Below are 21,586 nucleotides of genomic sequence, written 5' to 3'. Positions count from 1 at the left end.
CCTGGTTATGGCCAGAAGCCTCTGCACAGTGGACGAAGCTGCTGTACTGTACCCGTTTACATGTGTGAGAGACAACAACAGTGTTTCTAACACCACATTTCAACAGAAGCAGTTTCTTGCTGCTGAAGCATCCTCTTCCACACAGTTTTCAAAGGCACAGAAGCCCTGTTCTTCATTTCACATGGTCACCCTAAGTTCATGGGAAGGGGACAATCGAACAATCGCTTTCAAAGAGAGTTGAGTTCTTCCCATCTAGTCTGGTGAAATTATAACCTTTCACTGAGCTGTGAATCTCACTGGGTGACTGGATTTGCTGGGTAGCATCTAGGAAGAGACACAGCTTGCTGGAACTGGTAGCATCTCAGAAGGTTAATGGTGGCCCTGCTTTCCTTCTCTGATGCACCCTCATTGAATGGCTGCTAATGGAAGCCTTCTGGACAATTTACCGTACTTCTGGGTAAAGAGCCAAGCCTCCAAAATTTCACTTTAGAAAGAGAGAGATTTTGAGAAAAATGGACGTTCCTGCTTCCCCTGGGAGCAGGAATCAGATCCTTTATTATTTTTGATGTAAGTAATAACAATATGTAAATCAATTTTGCCTTTGAAACTAAATTTGTGTTTATATTTTAGAGCTTTAAGAGTTTACCTTTTGAGCTGTACTTGTCTTCGTACATTAGATAATTGTACAGAAGAAGCCTCTCAGAAAATGAGACGTCCTAACATTTATTTCTTGACTTTGGGATTAAAAGGGTTTTATAAGGTTTTTCCATAAGCAAGCCCTGCTCTGGCACCTTACTGGTGCATAGAACCAAGGAGTATATATAGATGTAGAGAGCTATTTGCTATTATTTTTGTTCCTTTGATTAAAAATTTCAAATCCTTGCAACTCTAATTATGTTTCCAAAATTTATATAAGAACAGAGACCCTCCGACCCAAGGAAGTGGTTTATTAGTGTCACCAAAAGTTGTAGAAATTATTTCTAGGACAATCAATCAATTGTTTTGCCTAGTTTCCTGTGGGAAGCCCATGCATACTGCGCTCAGAAATTGACTGTGCATTTTGGAAAGCAATGCATATTTAATGGTAAATAATTAATTCTAGCCTATGGCTGGTTTGTATTTTGGAAATGGATTTGAGCAGGGTTGGGAACTGCACTTCTACAAATCTAGGCAGGCACTGAATTTAGGAGCCGAGGGGATAGTTAAGAGGGAACACGAAGCCAAGAACATTCTAGGTAGGCCACCAGCTCATCATGTGCTAAAATGCTGGATCTGTTTGCATGGCAAAGCTCAAAATAGAAGCCTAGGCAGACAACCTCATCCACATTTGTGAAGGGCTATCCTGTAATCCCATAAAATAGACGAGAAGAGAAATGCCAGTCTGTTCCAGTGATGCTTTTGTTTCCCAAATCCGCTTAGATTCTTCCTTCTCATTCTGAGTTTGCTACTGAACAAAAGCAAACGTTCAAAGCATGACCAGTGAGCTCTGCTCACATCCAAAGAGTTTTCAAGGAAGCCAGCGGGAGTCCAGAGGGAGAGCGGCAAGTATTCTTGGTGCTTATGGTGTTTCTGGGCAGAGCTTGGAAAGATTTTCTGAGGTTGGGACTATTAACTCCCAGAATCCTTGGCTGCGCTGGCTGGGGATTCCAGGAAGGCTAAACTAAACAAGGAACTTCTTTTAAAGTTGTAGTGCTTGGGAATTTCTTAACGTCCCTCTGTAGAATTAAGTTACAGTGGTGCCTCACTAGACAGTTACCCCGCATGACAGTTTTTTCACTAGACATTGACTTTTTGCAATCACTATAGCAATTCGCAAAACAGTGATTCCTATGGGGGAATTTCACCGGACAATGTTTGGTCCCTGCTTCACAAACCAATTTTCACTAGACGACAATTTGCTTTTCGCTAGACAATGATTTCGCTAAACAGCGATTTAAGTGGAAAGGATTATCATTGTCTGGCGAAGCACCACTGTACTTAATTCAGGCTGTTTCATTCAAACTATACCTTGGCCTAAACACAGTGGCATGCTAGTAACCATCTGCTACTGTGAAATGGCTTTCCTCCTTTTCCTCTTGAAGCCCTTTGTGCTCCCTGTAAATCCAGTGGTTTCCCAGCCCTCCAGAAGTGAGAAGAAATCACCTTTTCTTATCCTCTGACAGGCCCTCACCGTTATGTGGTTTCTGATCATTATGTAGGAGATCTGTGGTGGATCATGGTTTAATTTTCACTCTAAAATACTTGGGAGCATGTCTCTATATTTGATCAGAGCGGTGTCACTGGCAGACAGATGTTTAATGCTTTCCTCCATAGCATAAGACTGCTGGCTGGATAGCTCCGTGGTTTAGGTATCCAGCTGTGAAGCCAGAGGTTGGGTGTTTAAATTCCCCACTGTGCCTCCTAGGAGGAGAGCCAACCTGTGTGGTCTTGGACAGACTGCACAGTCCTAAGGCGGCCATCAGAAGAAGGAAAGAGGAAACCCGCTTCTGAGTATTCTTGACCTAGAAAACCATGAAAAGAGTTGATATGAGTCAGAAATGACTTGATGGCATATGACATTATTGTCATTACAGTGTAAGACCTAAGAATCTAACAGTGCAACCACACAGGCATTTGTTCCACGGTTTGGTGTGCCCTGAAGATGGACCGGTTCACTCATTTTCTCAGTGACCGCATGATCTAAGTACTCGTGCAAACCAACCCCGCGATTTCCTGCACCTTTTCCTGTTAGGGGCTACTCTTTTTTTAAGGTATGGGGAGGATCACTCTGTTTTGCCTCATTTCCAGCACGTGCCATCTCTGGGATTAAACCAACATGGATGGCTTGCTGTCAATTTCCCAGTCTTTTTACAATTTCCCAATATCATTAAGTGGCTTGAGAAAAACAGCTTAGATGGTTCATGATATTGGGAAATTAAAATTTTCATCTGCTCCTCCATGGAGTGGGCAGAGGAAGCAAAATTGCTTTTTGTAAGCCTATCAGGGCAGTGCTGGTTTGCTATAACTGTTAGGAATTTTTTTTAAAAAAAAAAGCTTCTTTCTGGAAGAAGGATGACACAGGAGGGGACATAGAGGGAATTTTTTGTTGTCATTCTTTTTTCTTTCCTTTTGAGGGGAGACAGGCCAAATGAGGTCACCTGAGGTACATGTGTCATGTGGATGCAAAGATCACACCAAATACACCTCTATATAACCTCTATATGATTATAAGTTACCCTGCTTTGAGAGTGGTTTATAGTCGTGCTTGAATCATGATAAGGTAAAGGGAAAGGTTCCCCTTGACATTTAGTCCAGTTGTGTCTGACTCATCCCCATTTCCAAGCCGTAGAGCCAGTGTTTGTCCGTAGACAGTTTCCGTGGTCACGTGGCCAATGCGACTAGACACGGAACGCCGTTACCTTCCCACCGAGGTGGTACCTATTTATGTATTCTCATTTTTACATGCTTTCGAACTGCTAGGTTGGCAGGAGCTGGGATAAGCGACAGGAGCTCACTTCATCACGTGGATTTGATCTTAGGACGGCTGGTCTTCTGACCTTGCAGCACAGAGGCTTCTGCGGTTTAACCCGCAGCACCACCACGTCCCTGAATCATGGTAGGAAGGGTAGATATGCTGAGACCTAGCAACTCTTTCCTCTCTGAGGAAAAAGCAGCTGGAGGGTAAGTTCCAAAAGAGAAAGAAAATGAATTAAGAACCTTTTCTCCCGCCCCCTCCTTCTCTCCTTACTCTGTTTGAGTTCTCCACTCCATACTGTAGCTTCTGTAGACGGATTTTATAAATAAACAACTAAATAATACCTTAGGGGAAAATGACACGTGTGACTCAGCATCATGTGGGGCTTGGTCCTTAGTAATATTTAGTCAAAGCATTTTGGATTTCCACAGAGAGCAAATGATTCATAATGCTTCCTGTGAATATGCGATAAGAATTAATATCTGCTTATAGTGAGCACACTACTTCTGAATTATTTCCAGATGTTGTTTTAAATGCAAGGGAAACTTCGATGGCAAAGTTGGTAGAATGGATATTCCAGGCCTTGCACCTCACCTTTAAGCAGCCTTCTTGTGTATATAAGCCTGTGACCTATCATTATACTCCACGTATTTGAAGAAATGGATTGTGTAGTCCACAGAAACTCACATGGAAGCACATGTGTAATTCTTTAAGGAGGGGGCCATGATATCTATTTTTAAATTATACATACAGAAATATGGTTTGCCTCTTTGAAAACATTGAGGGATAAATCATATCCTTCCTCTTTGAACATTTACCATTTCCTCCCTGGCATGATCACCTGGCTGTAAGCACTCCAACCAGGCCTGTTTTTGACAGTTGAACTGGAGAGCTCGTAACAAAAATAGAGACCTCCATTTTAGTGGGGGCAGCTATGGCTCCTGACTAGAAATGGGCACGAATCGCCAGTTTGGTGGTTCGGGCTGGTTTGTTTGTTGGCTGAACAGGTCTCCGGTACTTCCCAGCCCCGCCTCCTCAAGTGGGCGCCTGCTCAGAGGAGGCAGGGCAGGGAATCTGGGGCACTGCCTCTTGAGTGGGTGCCTGCTGGAGGAGGTGGGGCTTGGAAGCAGCGAACACCTGTTCAGATGGAAAATGAACTAGGTTGAACTGCCAAACCAGCAATTCATGCCCATCGCTACTCTGGACAGCTCCGCCTTAGGTAGCCAGAATTAGAACATTTATCACTTTTCCTATCCCAAGTGTATTTCTCCAATGAACACGAGCTTTCTTATTTTCTTAGAAGTATGGACAAGGTTTGTTTAGAAAGGGGGAGGTGTGATCAAGTAATCATTCTGAGTTTTGAAGGGGTGCATCCACAAGGTAACATTTTATCAGTTGTTAGTCGTTGTCAGACTCTTCATGACCCCATGGACCAGAGCATGTCAGGCCCTTCTGTCTTCCACTGCCTCTCGGAGTTGGGTCAAATTCATGTTGGTCACTTCGATGACACTGTCCAAATATCTCGTCCTCTGTCGTCCCCTTTTCCTCTTGTCCTCACACTTTCCCAACATCAGGGGCTTTTCCAGGGAGTCTTCTCTTCTCATGAGATGGCCAAAGTATTGAAGCCTCATCTTCAGGATATGTCCTTCCATTCAGCACTCAGGGTTGATTTCCTTTAGAATGGATAGTTTTGTTCTCCTTGCAGTTCAGGGGACTCTCAAGAGTCTCCTCCCGCACCACAATTCAAAAGCATCAATTCTTCAGCGGTCAGCTTTCTTTATGGTCCAGTTCTCACTTCCATACATCCTTTAATATCTCCAATTTTCCTGAACAGATCTCTGGTTTTTCCTTTTCTATTATTTTCCTCTATTTCTTTGCATTGTTCATTTAAGAAGGCCCTCTTGTTTCTCCTTGCTATTCTTTTGAAATCTGCATTCAATTTTTTGTAACTTTCTCTATCTCCCTTGCATTTTGTTTCCCTTCTCTTCTCTGCTATTTGTAAGGCCTCGATGGACAGCCACATTGCTTTCTCACATTTCCTTTTCTTTGGGATGTTTTTTGTTGCTGCCTCCTGTACATTGTTATGAGCCCCTATCCAAAGTTCTTCAGGCACTCTGCATCACTATGTATATATATTATCCAGGAGGATCAAGGTACTTACAGGGAGTTATCCTTGATGCTGTACTCTCTAGTGACCTATCTGCCCCTATTCTGTGGGTTTTCTAGACCAGCTGAAAAATGACACTACATTTAACAAAGCAATTATATTTATGCAGCTTTGTCATTTTGAATTGAATACTTCCTTTCTCAAAATAGTTACAGAATTTCCAAAACATCTTTAACTATATGCAAGGTTAAACAAATGAAAGGTCTGTGTCAGCATACTCAGCTAAGCCTTATTTGCTCAGCTAAGCCTTATTTGCCATAGAGCCTCTCCAGCTTGATGAACGTTAATGAAAAGGCAGAAGGGATCTGATGCTCATCAGATGAAAGCCACGCATGACACTCTCATGCTTAAAGACACCTTACAGAGTGGGCTGGCATCTGGAACAATAAGGGGAAGTGATGGGCCACGGCCATCTCCGCTTTGTTCAGCCTGAGGAATTTCAACAGCTTGGGCATTTTAAAAGACTTAACCCGCCCGTATGGTAATTAAAGCTGATTTGGCTTCTCAGATGGAAGGGCTACGCTTCCGCACTGAGCTTTCACAAATTCTGTACAGCCTCGTTGTTTTTTATTATCATCACCTCGCCAACCCCCCAACCTCCGCTGTTCGAACGTGTCTTTTCGCTGTCACTACTTTAGTCTTTCAAAGATGAGCTCTGTTCTCTGAAAGCTAAAAAGAAAACTTTTCAACGAGAAGAGAAAATTGTTCTGAAACTGACTTGCCCTAATATTTTCCCCTCCCATGCACTTCTTGCCACCGCCTCTGCAGTTGTGCTTATCTTTCGTTGTTTCTGATTTTCCACTTTCTTCTCCGAACAGCACTTAAGTTAGAGCGGTAAGATGAATTCAGGGCTTTTCTCAGGTTTCCAGAATCCCCCTGCATCTGAGAACTGAATTCTTTCTCCTCATCAACAAAAAGAAAAACATGGAGCTTTGTAACATGAGACACTGGTCCTGTGTCTAGAAGTATTGCACCTGTAAGGAGAAAAAACTGGTCTATTTGTTCTGACAGAAAGCTGCCTCAAGGCTTTTGTTTTATAATTGGTCATTTGGGAGATAACTTACCTTTGTTTGTATGTCTGGTGGCTCAAGCACATAGCACTGAAAGATTCAAGTGCCTGGAGGGATAACATGATAAAAAGAAGCAAGGAGTCCCTCTGTTGGAAATGATTGGTCCCACCTCAGCTTACAAAGCTGGAGCCTTGTGGAGCAGTGGTTCAACTGCAGTACTGCAGCCAAGACTTTGCTCAGGACTTGTATTCAATCCTGATGGACTCAAGTAGCTGGCTCACGACTGACTCAGCCTTTCATACTTCTGAGGTTGGTAAGTTGAGTACCCAGGGTGGTGTTTTTTTTTTTAGGGGAGAAAGGCAGTTTACAACCTACATAATTAAATAGTAAACTGTCCAGATAGTGCTTAAAGCACTACAGGGTGGTATATATAAACAGCACACTTTGCTTTACACTCCATGTCTTTGCATAAAGAGCACAGAGAAGACCTCTTCAAGTTTCCTGGACTGTCTCTTGTCTACTCCAATCAGTGTTGAACCCCCTTAGATTGCTTATTCTTAGGGTTGCTGATGTCACTTCCTTCCTTCTAACAGGCCAACGAGGTTTCTTGCACTGTGCACTACTAATGTGTAGCAGTGTTGCTCACAATACACCAGAAAAGGACAGGAAAATATCATCTGGTGCCATCTAGCGGCCAGTTCTGATATTGCACCTCAGAAATGTTGACCAAAAGGCTCCAAAAGACAGAAATGGGGCCAGGGAATTCTGTGTGTTTTGGATTTCAGCCACCAGAATTCATCAGGAATTTCCCCAATCAGAATTCTGGAAACTGCTGGCACAAAACCAAAATCCTCAGAGACGTTTTCAGCTTCTCACACATGGGGAGTGAAGCTTTCATGAGGAACCATTATGTTCCTGTGAAGAAGAAGGAAGTGGGCAGGAGTGACTAAGATCTATAGGAGCTGCAAGGGATTAGAGGACTGGTAGCTTTTTGAGAGGCACCCTGTACAGAGCCCAATAGGCAGGGAGATTATCAGTACCTAATCCCTTGCATGTTCCTTAACTACTCCCACCGCTAGGGATGTTGATTAGGGAGGAGAGCGTGAATGACCATTTTCAGGGTAAATGGATGGCTATTTTTGGCTGCATTTATGGGTGGGGGATAAAGGTTTGTTAGGCCCTGTAAGTTGCACAATTCCCACCTATTTTTATACATAGTCATCTGGCACTCTTTTCTTTTCTTTTTTCACTGATGAAGTGGCAGCTTCTGAAGCACATATGTTCCTTGGGACAGTCTACATAGCCCCCCCACACACCCCTGAAGGAGACTCAAAAAAAATTACAGGTATTTTGTTTGTCTCTGTGTTAGAGAGACAGACATATGTGTAGACATTTACACTTCACAGCCTTATATTGTTGAAGGCAAAAATTCAGATGCTGAGGAGTGTAGCTAGGTTTTCAAGGAACAGAGAGCAAGGGGCAGGTAGCAAGAGGCATCTGTATCTTTTGCTAATCAAAAAAATCCAGGCCCTACCTCCGTTACACTGCTGCCCTTCTCTCTCAGTGAGGTTTTCAGGCTTAAAATAAGACAGGAGGAAGGGAAAGCACGAAGGAATGTCAGGCAGAAATGAAGATCTATGTTTGCAAATAACTGGGCCTGAACTGAAAAGGTCACCAGACGCTTTATCAACTTCCTAGCCAAATCCTAACAAACCTCTGAGCATTACCACTTTATCGTCATTGGCTGCAAATGAGAAATAAAGCATCTGAAATCAAAACCCAGCAGTGCAGGCAATGCGGAATACGAATTGCCCTGTTTTTCATTTCTGTTCATCTCCATTAAGTTGCCACTTGCTAATAAGAGCAGGAGAACAATCAATCTAAATAGAAGCCCAGCGATCAGCTCTTCTAATGTACGAGCAAAGACGATTAAATCATTCTTTGCAAAACCTCAGCGAGAAATGCTACTCACGGACAAGGGAGTGAAGGGAACTTTATTAGAAGCATGTCACGATGTAATTTTTATTTTACAGTTTCTCCATCTGATGAAGCTCCAGCCACTGTTGGATCCAATTTTGCCTTTGAAGCTTGGCAAATTGGCTCTGAGAAATATCTTGTCATCATCTTTGGTGTAATCAAAACTGTAGGATGCATATTTCGGAGACTTCCGCAGCGCCTGCTGAGGTTTCTTTTGTGGGAATTAAAGGCACATTGGGCAATGTCTGTATTTAGAAAGAAAGAAAGAAAGAAAGAAAGAAAGAAAGAAAGAAAGAAAGAAAGAAAGAAAGAAAGAAAGAAAGAAAGAAAGACAGACAGACAGACAGACAGACAGACAGACAGACAGACAGACATTTGGATTTTTGGCCAATAGCTCATTACTTGGAATGAGCTAACCCTAACCCTCATATGGAAACTCTGAAACACATACAAAGCCAGGATTTTTGGATTTCTTGGACTACAAATCCCATAATTCTCCATTCTAGGAGTTCTGCCTGACAGAGAGACATCTAAATGTGGCTCTCCTAGGAGAAAGGCCTCAACGAAGGCTTTGAGGCTTAGCTAGGCCTAGCTACAGCCAGACTTTCAGCTCCAGTGCTAAATGGGGATTATTATTATTATTTTTTGCTCTCTGAACAGGAAACTAGGCAGAGCAAGGGCTAGCTGAACTTTGAAGCTTTCCAGTTGAGCCCTTTCTCCCAAGTGAGCCACAGTTAAGTAGAGGTTGGTCAGGTGGAACTCCCAAACTGGAGAATGATGAGATCAGATTTAAAAAAAAAAAAAAAATCCCTAGTGTTGAGGCCATGATTAATGTATATCTTCACTAGGAACAAATGAGAGCTTTGTTTCATTTATGGTAAGAATTTACCAGAATATTCAGATTTATTTTTTTTTTGCAAGTGGGATAGAAAGAACTTCAGCTTTTTAAAATTTAAGAGAAACCAGAACTGACAGATTTAGTTCCTCCAGGCCCAGAGATATTTTAAATCATAATACTTAAAAGCCTCAGTTTGGGTTCCTGTGCGTTCAAACACATTAACGCTGAATTAACGTTGCCCCCTCTCCTTTTCTGAGAGTCTCTTCAGAAGTATTCTGTAATTGAAAATATAATGTAAAAATGTGGGGATTTTTTTTTTCTAAATCACATCTGCATTCCTGTCCCATTCATTCTTCCTGTCAATCTTTTAGAGGTTTTTTTTCCTTATATGGAAATACATGTGCATTTTCTACAGTGGACCCTTGACTTACAGACGGCTTGACTTACAGACTTTTTGAGTTACAGACTTCTCTGGCCGCAAAATTTAGGTTTGACTTGCAGACTGAGATTTGACCTACAGACCAGAAAAAAACCAAAATGGAACAAAAATGGCCTGTTATGGGATTAATCGGTTTTCAATGCACTGTAGGTCAATGGAGACTTGACTTACAGACTTTTTGACTTGAGAACCGCCTTCCAATAAGGATTAAGTTCTCAAGTCAAGACCCCACTGTATATGCATATTCTCTGTGAGCACAATGCACACATTTATTTATTCAGTTTTCCTAATGTGCAGATTTTTGTAAGCACTTTCCCCATTGACCAAGACTAATCACTTCAGATCTTCCAGTGGTATGCATTCCTTGGCATTGGCATTCAAGAATGTGCCCCTGCTTCGGTTTGTAAAAAATGAACCTTGCAAATGTGAGTGTTCCTAAGAAAAAGATGTACTTTGTCTCTTTAATGAGTCTTGGGAAAGGCAAAGTGGGTAATTTGGGTGAGAATCTCAAAAAGCCACTGAAATTCTTTTCCATCTCTAATACAACGGAAAAACCCCGGTGGGGCTTTGTGCACTCCAGCAAGGAAATATTTACATTCCCTCTTGCTCGTTTAATAAAGAGCCACATGTCATGCGGTGGGACATACTGGAAGCAAACTGAAAGAGTTGATCACTTTTTAAATTAGCGGTAAGGTTTCACTTGGCAAGACTGCGAGCCAAACGTGGAGACAAGCAGAAGGAAAGTTGTTGAGTAATGCAAAGAATCCCATGGCACTCGAGCCGTGAATCTTGGCTGTTATAGACGCAAGTTGTTTATTCATTTAGAAGCCTTTTTAGAAAGAAAGAAAGAAAGAAAGAAATTGAACAAAGCAGTAAAAAAAAAAGCCATGGCAAGAAACATTATATATTCATACAGGCAGTGTTCAAATGATATCTAGGTACGTACCCCCATTCCATCTACCAGCTCCTTGTCATCCAGATTCTAATTTGGCCTCCGATTCTGTAAACACAGTTTACAGTATTTAGTATTCATTGCCACACTTGCAGCCCTAAATGAGGAAAAGCTTTTTTCTAAAGACAAATGTATGGGGGGGGGCTGTGGAGAGAAAGAAAAGGCCTTGCTTGTGCTTTAAATTCCCTGCAGGCCAAGTTCTGGGAGCAGATCCAACATGCTTTAATAGGCTAATCTGGTTATTTTACCGTGCACCAATAATGTAGGCTTTCTTTTTCTCATGGTTACATGGAAAGATAAAGGGTCATAGCCCGAAACCAACTCCTTTGGGAAAAGGAGTGCAGTTAACAGATCATGTGCTGTATCGTTCAATGCCTGGCATTCCCAGGTAGGTCTGCCTGAAACTAAGGAGACAAAAGCCACCTCTCCCAGTCAAAACAGACAATATTGAGCTAAGATCTGACACTGTATAAGGCGCCTTACGGTCATCCTTGATAAAGAATAGCAGTTTATGTGGAAAAGTGGAGCAGTAATGATTTCCCAGAGAGAAGAAAAGAAAAGGGGGAAATTCTTCTGTTCGATACAAACAGTTATGGTTAAACAGTATCCCAAAAAAGTAAGCATAAAGTGCGGAAAAAGCTGGGCATGTTTAGCCTTGAGAAAAGGCGACCGAGAGGAGGTATGATAGCATACTTGAAATACAGTTGTGCTCCGCTTTACGATTACCCCATTTGACGACGGTGATGTTTTTGAGATTGCTTTTGCGATTGCAAAACGATGATTTGAATGGGGTTTTTCTGCTTTGCGATGATTGGTTCCCTGCTTCGGGAACTGATTTTCGCTTTATGACAATCGTTGGGTTTCAAAATGGCCACCGGCTGAAGTAAATGCCCCCCCCCCCGCTGTGCTTAGGGACTGATTCCTCGCTGCACAGGCACTGAAAATGGCCACCCCTATAGAGGATCTTTGCTGGACGGTGAGTTTTCAGCCCATTGGAATGCATTGAACAGGTTTCAATGAATTTCAATGGGCTTTTTAATTTCGCTTTAAGACGTTTTCGCTCTACAGTGATTTCGCTGGAACGAATTAACTTCGTCAAGCGAGGCACCACTGTATGATCATGCACAGGAGGGGCAGGATCTGTTCTCAATCATCCCAGAGTGCAGGACATGTAATAGTCATCTCAAGCTACAGGAAGCCAGATTTAGGCTGAACAAGAAAAATTTCTTGACTGTTAGAGCAGTACGACAATGGAACTAATTACTCCAGGAGGTGGTGAGCGCTCCAGTGCCAGAAGCATTCAAGAGAGAATTGGACAACCCTCTGTGAGATCTGCTTTTATTTGGATTCCTGCACTGAGCAGGAGGCTGGACTTGATGCCCTTATAGCTCCCTTCAAACTCAGTCTACGAGTCTATGAAATTCAGATCAATCTCCTCTCACTTAAGATATGGATACACCAAGGCACCCCTCTTGTTCTTTAACTTCCACCCACATAAATATCTTTTACTAAGCCCATGAAGCACAATAAGACTTCATCCCCCTCCGTACAGATTGACAGGACTGGACTAATAAACGTTTGCAAGTGTGCACAGGAATGCACTGAAAATCTCTATTCTATCAAAGCCTGTTTCATTTCTTCCATACCACTAATATGTGCTATATAGGGAGTGCTGTGATTAGTGGGGTTACTCTGGCATGGAATTTAAGGTGCAAGAAGGGTACATCAATGTGCCTGTGCTTTGACTTACAAAGTACTGATGCCACTGGGGGTACATGAAGCAAATTTCAAGAGAGGACATCTTTCCAAAACAGGTAAATCGATTTGCAGCTACTCCCCCTCCCACTTACTTTTGACACTACCATAAATTATGTGAAAACTGCTTATCATTTGCTGATCCCTTAATGAGTCCATTTCCCTTGTTGCTGAGGCAACTATCTGTGTGGTTTGGAGCACTGTGAAAACAGTTAAGCATCAAACTAGGAAATATGCTTAGCACATAATTAAAAGCAATGCTCCCTCAAGAGGTGAAAAACATCTGTTTGTCATAGCACTGTCTTTCATTACCTCCTTTCTGGCATTCCAGTGTGTTTTGTGTTAACTTATGATAGGTCACAGGAAGGTAATTGCAAGTTTTATTTGTAAATCGGATTGCTATGGAAGCTATACTGTGGGAAGAAAAACAAAAGTAACTGCAAAGAATACACATTTCCTTTAATATCTAGTTTGACTCGTAAGTAGCCATAAGCAGCTAATCAGCAGGGACATACCACAGCGTAGTTTTCACAATTTCCAGGCAGTATATGTGGACACTGCAGTATGCTGTAGCACTTTAGCATTTACATTAAGTATAAGAGAGTTTATGTTCCCTGCAGGTGGCCATAATGTGCACCACCCTATGCTCTCTGAACCCAGGATAAGATGCAATGCTTATAAAAAAAAAACCTGATTACTACACTGTATTCTGTATGGGGCTGCCCTTGAGGATGCCCCAGAAGATACAGCCAGCACAGAATGCAGCAGCTAGATTCCTGACAGAAACACTGGCTGAAATCCTGTTGCACAGCTAAGTCTGCATAACTCTGTGTTACGGAAGAGATTATGTAATTCTGGTTAGCCTAACCTGTATCCAAGAATTAGTTTCCCATCTACTGTCTTATTCCTTATCCTGTTGCATGATTCATTGCACAATCATACGTGCACTGATATATCACCTGGACATAGGTGCTGGTGAATTTATACAGGTGTAACTTTATGCTTGGATGCTTTTGAATTCTGGTGCTGGAGGAGACTCTTGAGAGTCCCCTGGACTGCAAGGAGAACAAACCTATCCATTCTGAAGGAAATCAACCCTGAGTGCTCACTGGAAGGACAGATCCTGAAGCTGAGGCTCAAGTACTTTCACCATTTCATGAGAAGAGAAGACTCCCTGGAAAAGACCCTGATGTTGGGAAAATGTGAAGGGAAGAGGAGAAGGGGATGACAGAGGACAAGATGGTTGGACAGTGTCACCGAAGCTACCAACATGAATTTGACCCAACTCTGGGAGGCAGTGGAAGACAGGAGGGTCTGGCGTGCTTTGGTCCATGGGGTCATGAAGAGTCAGACACGACTTAATGACTAAACAACAACTTTATGCTATACCTAGACAAAGAAGATTCCAGCTGCTATGGTCCTGCTTTGCTCTCAAGTCAGTTCTGATTTATGGCCAACATGGTAGGGTTTCAAGTTATGTGAGATATTTAAGATGCAGTTTTACCAGTATACCCAGTGAGTATCTGTGGCTGAGGAGCGATTTGAACCCATGTGTCTTAAAACCTGTCCAACTATCTCTCTGCTACACTACACCCAAATGAAATGATGTTACACTGGTTTTAAAAGCAATTGCTGTTCTAAATGGCCTGGCACCTTGATATTTGAGGGAGTGTCCTTATATATCAGTGGGATCTGACACGGGTGCGCCTCTGTTTCTATCTGCTGAGAGGAATTCAGCATATAGAGGAGTGAGAGATGCAATTGTTCATTTTAGATCCTGGTGGCTCCACTGCTTCTGGTGAACCCAGTTCCAAGTTAAAATATGGGTGTTTATCCATGGCTTTTGTGGGGCAGGTGTCACGTTCCTGCCTGTCCCTTGGTTGTTTCACCATTTTCTCTTCCTCATTGTATGAGCCACCTGTGGCAATGCAGGAACCTAATAAATCATAGTCTTTCTTTTGGTAAGGTAAAGGTTCCCCTTGACATTTAGTCCAGTCTTGTCTGAATCTAGGGCACGGTGCTCATCCCTGTTTCAAAGCCGTAGACCCAGCATTTATCTGAAGACAGTTTCTGTGGTCACGTGGCCAGCGCGACTAGACACGGAACGCCGTTACCTTCCCACTGAGGTGGTACCTATTTATCTACTCGCATTTTTACATGCTTTTGAACTGCTAGGTTGGCAGGAGATGGGCCAAGTGACAGGAGCTCACTCCATCGCGTGGATTCGATCTTACGACTGCTGGTCTTCCGACCTTGCAGCACAGAGGCTTCTGCGATTTAACTCACAGTGCCACCACATTCCACATCAACTTTATTCACTATTAATGATAGAGGTCCAGGCGACATATCATTTAAGAACCAAGTAGAAATTGTTTATTGTTACAGGTGTTAACAGTCCAGTCAATATCATTAACTCACCACTAAAACAACCTTCTCTCTCCACTCTCACCCACCCTCCTTCTCATGACTCCCACTTTACTCCGCCCGTCACCAGCTCCTATTTGTGCATGCGAATCTCTATATAAATATTAATAAGCATGGTGAATACTACAGTGGGAGGGGGGTTGGCAAGTTTTTAGCTTGTTTTAAACTGATTTCACTGATTGCCCTTTTCCTGACATCTTCAGGTATGGCTAGAACTATTTAAGTAAGTAAATAAAGAAATAGAAATTTAAAGCATGATGACCCCAGCACTGCCGTCAGGCAAAAGATCAAAAGCAATCCATCATTAGCTTTGTGCTTGTTCAGAAGTTGCTGAATTAATTGCAAAGAAAAATTATCGGGAATCTTTGTGCTCGAAAGTTCTCCATGGAAAAGCTTTAGGGCATAATAGATTGGAAGAGTCAAAAATATATATATTTTTTTCAGGATCATATTTCCTGGGAAATGTAGTTTGAGGAGTTTCTAAGTCCTCATGAATGGCCCAGAACTTTTAGCAGGTTTCCAAAGATCTTTGCGTTGGTTTGTAGTCTATAAAATGAGTCCACTTCATATATCCCTGATGGTGGAAGGTAAGCTCTGAAGGGCTCAACTGTTTATATCATTTCAGCTGCAGTTAAAATTCATTTTTGCTTGGATTGCCATAAGTTTAGCATATACGAGCTTATTGTTTCTGACTCTTAATATGTTATTGTTTTGCTTCTTGTGTCTGTGGACCTCTGGTTCTTGCTCACTCCTGATAAGAAAACAAATACCTCTATGAAGGTCAATAAAGTTGACCCATAGCTAAGGTGGCTGCATGTAATAGCTGAGAGGCCTCTTCTAGAACTGCTGGCTAGCTAGCTCAAGTGGTTAGGCGCTTGGCTGTGGAGCCAGAGGTTGGGAGTTCAATTCCTCCACTGTGCCTCCTTGACAGGGCTACACATAATGATCCATAGGGTTTCTTCCAGCCCTGCAGTTCGATGATGATGATGATGATGATGATGATGATGATGATGACACATAATAATTGTGCAGAAGAAATCTCAACTAGTATAGCTAAGCATCACAAGCTACACATTCTGAAACTTCTTCCACAAACTTATGAATGGCACAGACGCTCTATGCTCCATTTCATGGGGCCATAATATCAATCACATCACAGGAAGGAAGGAAGGAAGGAAGGAAGGAAGGAAGGAAGGAAGGAAGGAAGGAAGGTGTGAATACTTTATTGTTTGCTTGGTGTGGGGTGGTAGGGATTAGGATATTCATTGTAAACTGCCCAGAGTAGTGGCTTGCCTTAGATGGGTGGTACATAAATGTAACCAGCCAGCCAGCTAACCAACCAGTCTTTCTCTAGCATAGAATAGTGGTGAAAGGGAAAGCAATATCTCTTGCATTTATTATACTTCTGTACAAATGTTAAAAAACCTGGAGCGTTCCCAGGAGGAAAAAAGAAAAGAAAAAGTTATCATGCTAAATATTTCAAGAATTAGCATGGGGAAAGTAAATCCTGGCAGAATTAGTCAAGGGAGGAGGATTATGCACAGGGCACAGCAAATATGCTTCAGCAGGCGGTTAGATGTGATGATCTTATGGATCTCTTCCAGCCTTACTCCTACACAACCCAATTCTATGAATTATAACGATGTAAAAAACATCAGTGTTTCCAGACAGGCAAATATAACATGCTGTCATTATGTTGATGCTGGAGATTATACTCAGGGACTTTACTGAGCTTCATAAACCAGAAAGGCTTAGAAAATTGCTGGCAATTTTTACTGGGTACTTTATGTTTTAAACGTTGTTTTTATTGTATAAAATACCGTGGGAATATTTATATTGAAGGCTGGATAGAGATTTTCAGAACAAACAAACACAATGGGTGGGAGGGAAGAGATCCTTGGAAATGAATGGGCAATCTCTTCAGCTCAGAAGCAATATTAAAAAGAAGCTATCATTCCCTCCTTTCTTCCCTCTTTGGGGTGATGATATTACTGAGTCTGTTGCTTACATGAATTTATAGCTGCTTATCAGAGAAGCCCATTCCAGAGCGGACAGTTTTACAAGACTGTCTCGTTCTCTACCTTTCCAGTGTGATTACTCTGGTTATCTTCGACTCTGGCACACTGCAGACGGAAATGTCATCATCCTGCAGGTGATGATGAGATGGCTCGAGAGATAATGCCCGCTGGTGACACAGAGGCCGTCCTTTTGAGGCTGGTCTATTCTCCTGGCCGGATTACTTTTCATGTGGTGAAGGGATCTTAAGGCTTCAGTGACGTCTGGTGACTGTTTCTGAGGAATATTGTCCTTTCTTCTCCCTCAGCCCTCCACACTTCATGCAGGGTTTATGAGCTGGAAGTAATGACTACTCTTCTCTTTGCTAAGGCAGAGTGCTGTGTAAAGGGACGTACTGTAAGTTTGATGACCTCCCTTGTTGACAGTGTAGCCTGTTAGAAGAGAGTGGTCAACAGCAGGGAGGAAAGACCCTAGAGATGAGGATATCGCATTCAGAAATGGGGAAGTTACTTTTTAGGTTTAAAGGAAACCTTGCCATTCCTCATTAAAATTTGAAATTGTAAACTAATTGGTGTTAAAGGCTAAAAATGTTAAAGGTAGCTCTTTGGTGTGTCACACATTAGTTTTCACTGCTTTTTAATGCAGGATAGGGGTTAGGAAAATGGCCCAAAGTTGGAAACAAAAATCTCCTCAAAATGTTCCACAAAAACATTCTCCCTCTAAGAAGTAACAAGTGATGGAATGAGGGAATTACTGTATATACTGTACTTGAGTATAAGCCCAGTTTTTCAGCACAATTTTTTTTTGCTGAAAAAGCACACACCCCCGGCTTATACTCGAGTCAGTGTCAACATTACATGTTCTCCCCTGCAGTGTGGGTGTTCTGTGGACTCCCCCGCTCATCTATGAGTGCCTGCAGCCTCTGTAGTTGGTCCGATGACCCGGGTTAATTACACTGCATTTTTCAGACTCTGCAGACAGACAACGTACTGGGTGGGTAATAGTAGTCTATGTCCAATTAAAGGAGCTGGTATCTATTTTTATTTTTGAAATTTGCCAGTAGCTGCTGCATTTTCCACCCTTGGGTTGAGTCAATAAGTTTTCCCAGTTTTTTTGTGGTAAAATTGGGTGCCTCAGCTTATATTCAGGTCGGCTTATACTCGAACTTGCAGGTACTTATTGTATGACAAAAGCGATGGTGTTATCAGTTGTTCGGTTGCCATTTGTAGCACATCCATTCCATGTTCCGTTTGCACGGTCTACTTACCAGCACAGGCGGCATCAGCAGCATTTGAGGGCAGTTGCCATGGCCCAATCCTGGCAGCTAGCCTTCAAAAAAGCCCAGTTGAGCATGTCAAGCCACATCAGGCAATAGAATGTGTGACAAACCCAGACCTACTGGGATATGTCACACAGTTACACTAAGCTGCCACCAACCATTCCCTTTAAGAAGTCACACAGACCAGGGATGGATTTTTAAACAATAAAAAGAATAAGGTTTATTTAAATACACACAGGGAAAAATAAAACAATCAGGTGAATAGGATAAAGTAACGTGGCTTATTCTCACTCATACAAGCATACAGTTTGGTTCACCCAGAACCCTTAACTTGAAGCACAGACCCTGAACCTATCAGTTCTGGCTAACCAACAGACACCTGAACCTATCAGGTTGGTACTCTGACACACAGAAGTACCCTGTCTGACACACAGACTCCCACAACAGCTTCTTCTTCCCAGCTGCTGCTTCTTCACCCAGAGTCTCTCAGCATCTCTCAGCATCTCCACACACGCTTCACATATTTATACAGTACAGCCCCTCCTCCTGATGTCCCGCCTTCCACTCCCCATAGGATGGAACTTTCCCTCCAAACCCATGACAGACAGGTAACATCAGTGCTGTATGTAACACCTCCCCTCTTTATAAGTTGTTTTGTAGGGGGAAAGCTAAGGTGCTTTTCACCAAAAAACAACCTGTATAAAATACACAACAACAGTTATACATACCATATAATACTTACTCATACTTACATTCTAAGTTAACCCATAGCAAATAGGCATTTAAACATTTACCATCTACATTACATCAATTTACCTTTATTCATACAAACCAATTCAAAAACAGGTACATTTTACTTTTTGTCAACATATATACACATAGTCCATGTTCTTTCGCCGTCTTCATTCTTCAGGTCTTCTTGATAAGGCATCAGCAACACAGTTCACTGACCCTCTGACCACCTTCACTTCAAAGTCATAGTCCTGTAGGTTTAAAGCCCACCTCATAAGTTTGCTATTGTGGGTTTTCATTGTCTTTAACCATTGCAATGGTGAATGGTCAGTACACAGAATAAAATGTCTTCCCCAGATGTAAGGCTTGGCCTTCTGGATCGCGTAGACTATGGCCAAACACTCCTTCTCCACGGTTGCCAAATGTCTCTCACCTTTTTGAAGTTTCCTACTCAGGTAGGACACTGGATGTTGGTCACCATTCTCATCCTCCTGGCACAGAACTGCTCCTACCCCGCTGTTAGACGCATCGGTGTAGATGATGAACTCCCGGTCGAAGTCTGGAGCACGCAGGACAGGATAGTTGATTAACGCCTCCTTCAACCTCTGGAACGCCGCCTCACAGTCGCTGGTCCACGGGATGCGGTCATCAGCCTTCTTCCTCGTCAGATCGGTCAGCGGAGCCGCAATCTCGCTAAACCTCGGGATGAACTTTCTGTAGTAGCCCACCAACCCAAGAAATGATTTGACTTTTTTCTTGGTGTTGGGTCTAGGCCAATCACGAACAGCTTCTATTTTGGCCTCTAGGGGTTTTATCATTCCTCCCCCTACCATGTGACCCAAGTATTTTATTTCTGGGCTACCCAGCTGACACTTGCTGGCCTTTACTGTTAGCCCTGCTGCACTTAACCTCTGCAGCACTAACTCCAGGTGTATCAGGTGATCTTCCCAGGTATTACTGAAGATCCCTATGTCGTCAATGTAGGCCACTGTAAAGTCACTGAGCCCTGCCAAGGTCTGGTCCATCAGCCTTTGGAATGTGGCTGGTGCATTTCTGAGACCAAAGCTCAGGACTCGAAACTCATAGAGACCAAAAGGGCTGCAAAAGGCAGTCTTTTCTTGATCCCTGGGATCAATTCTTAATTGCCAATATCCCTTTACCAGGTCCAATGATGAGATGAACCGACAACCCCCTATGGTTTCAATCAGGTTGTCTAGCCTGGGCATTGGGTAGGCATCAGGAGTGGTTACACGGTTTAATTTCCTGTAATCGACACAAAACCTAATGCTCCCATCAGGCTTGTCCACAAGGACTATCGGAGAGGACCAAGGACTAGAAGAGGGGACGATTATGTTCTCCCTCAGCATCTCGTCCAGCTCCTTCCGCACCTTGTCCCTATAGGGTCCCGTTACTCGGTATGGGGATACTGCCTGCGGGGGTGCATCCCCTGTGTGGATCCGATGCATCACTCCCTTCACTATCCCCGGCTTGTTGGAAAACACCTGTTGATATTTACTAAGCAGCATTTTTAGTTCTTGCTGCTGGTCTTGGGTGAGTGCAGGACTGATCTTTACCTCCTCTGGGTTGTATTTTACTTCCCCTCTACCCTCCCAGAAGGGTAATTCCGCTTCCTCACTCTCAGCTGCTTTTATCGCGAATAAAACCCTCTGTTCCCCTCTGTAGTAGGGTTTCAGGGCATTCACATGAACCACCCTCCTTGCTTGGTTCTCCTCCTGCTCTATTAGGTAGTTCAGGTCTGACATCTTGGAAATGACCCTATATGGTCCTGCCCATTTGAGCTGCAGTTTATTCTCTCTGCAGGGCCTAAGCCAAAGCACTTCCTCCCCTGGGTCAAAGTGCCTCTCTCTAGCTTTGTGGTCATACCATGTTTTCTGTCTGACCTTCTGAGCTTGCAGGTTTTCTGCTGCCAGCTCTAGATTTCTCCTTAGGTCATTCATCAAGGTGTCTATGTAAGTCACAACGTCTTGTGGGTCATCCTGGGTGATCTGCTCCCAATTTTGTTTGATCAAATCAAGGGGCCCTTTCACCCTTCTCCCAAATAAAAGTTCAAATGGACTGAACCCGGTGCTGGCTTGTGGCACTGATCGATAAGCAAACAAAAGGGATTGCAGCTTCTGGTCCCAATTGTTTGGATTCTCTGCCAAGTAAGCCCTAATCATGCGCATTAGAGTCCCATTGAACTTCTCAGTTAACCCATTACTTTCCGGATGATAGGCAGTGGTTTCCTTGTGCTTTATTCCACAGATTTGCCATAAGCGTTTCATGAGCTTTGACGTGAACGATGCGCCCAAATCTGTGATTATCTCTGAGGCAAATCCCATCCTGGACATGTACCCCACCAAAGCATCGGCCACTGTGTTAGTTTCAATGTTAGTCAAGGGTATGGCTTCAGGATACCTTGTGGCATGGTCCACAATTGTTAGGATGAACCTGTTCCCCCTCTTTGTGGCCTTGGGCAAAGGTCCCACAATATCCACCCCTATGCATTTGAACGGAGTGTCAATCACAGGCAAAGGGCACAA

At 43.0% G+C, this 21,586-nt stretch overlaps 1 long non-coding RNA gene across 1 annotated transcript; it reads right to left on the bottom strand.

Annotated features, from left to right (window-relative positions):
• Nucleotides 1-8,605: 8,605 nt before the first annotated feature.
• LOC140707000 (uncharacterized) lies at nt 8,606-10,942 on the bottom strand. Its single transcript, XR_012087001.2, has 2 exons — nt 10,832-10,942; nt 8,606-8,853 (listed from the first exon to the last, which is right to left on the bottom strand). It is a non-coding gene; the product is annotated as an uncharacterized LOC140707000 (long non-coding RNA).
• Nucleotides 10,943-21,586: the final 10,644 nt, after the last annotated feature.

This window comes from Pogona vitticeps, chromosome 4 (genome assembly GCF_051106095.1).
Source record: "Pogona vitticeps strain Pit_001003342236 chromosome 4, PviZW2.1, whole genome shotgun sequence".
NCBI lineage: Eukaryota > Metazoa > Chordata > Lepidosauria > Squamata > Agamidae > Pogona > Pogona vitticeps.
This window is presented reverse-complemented; position numbering and strand designations above follow the sequence as displayed.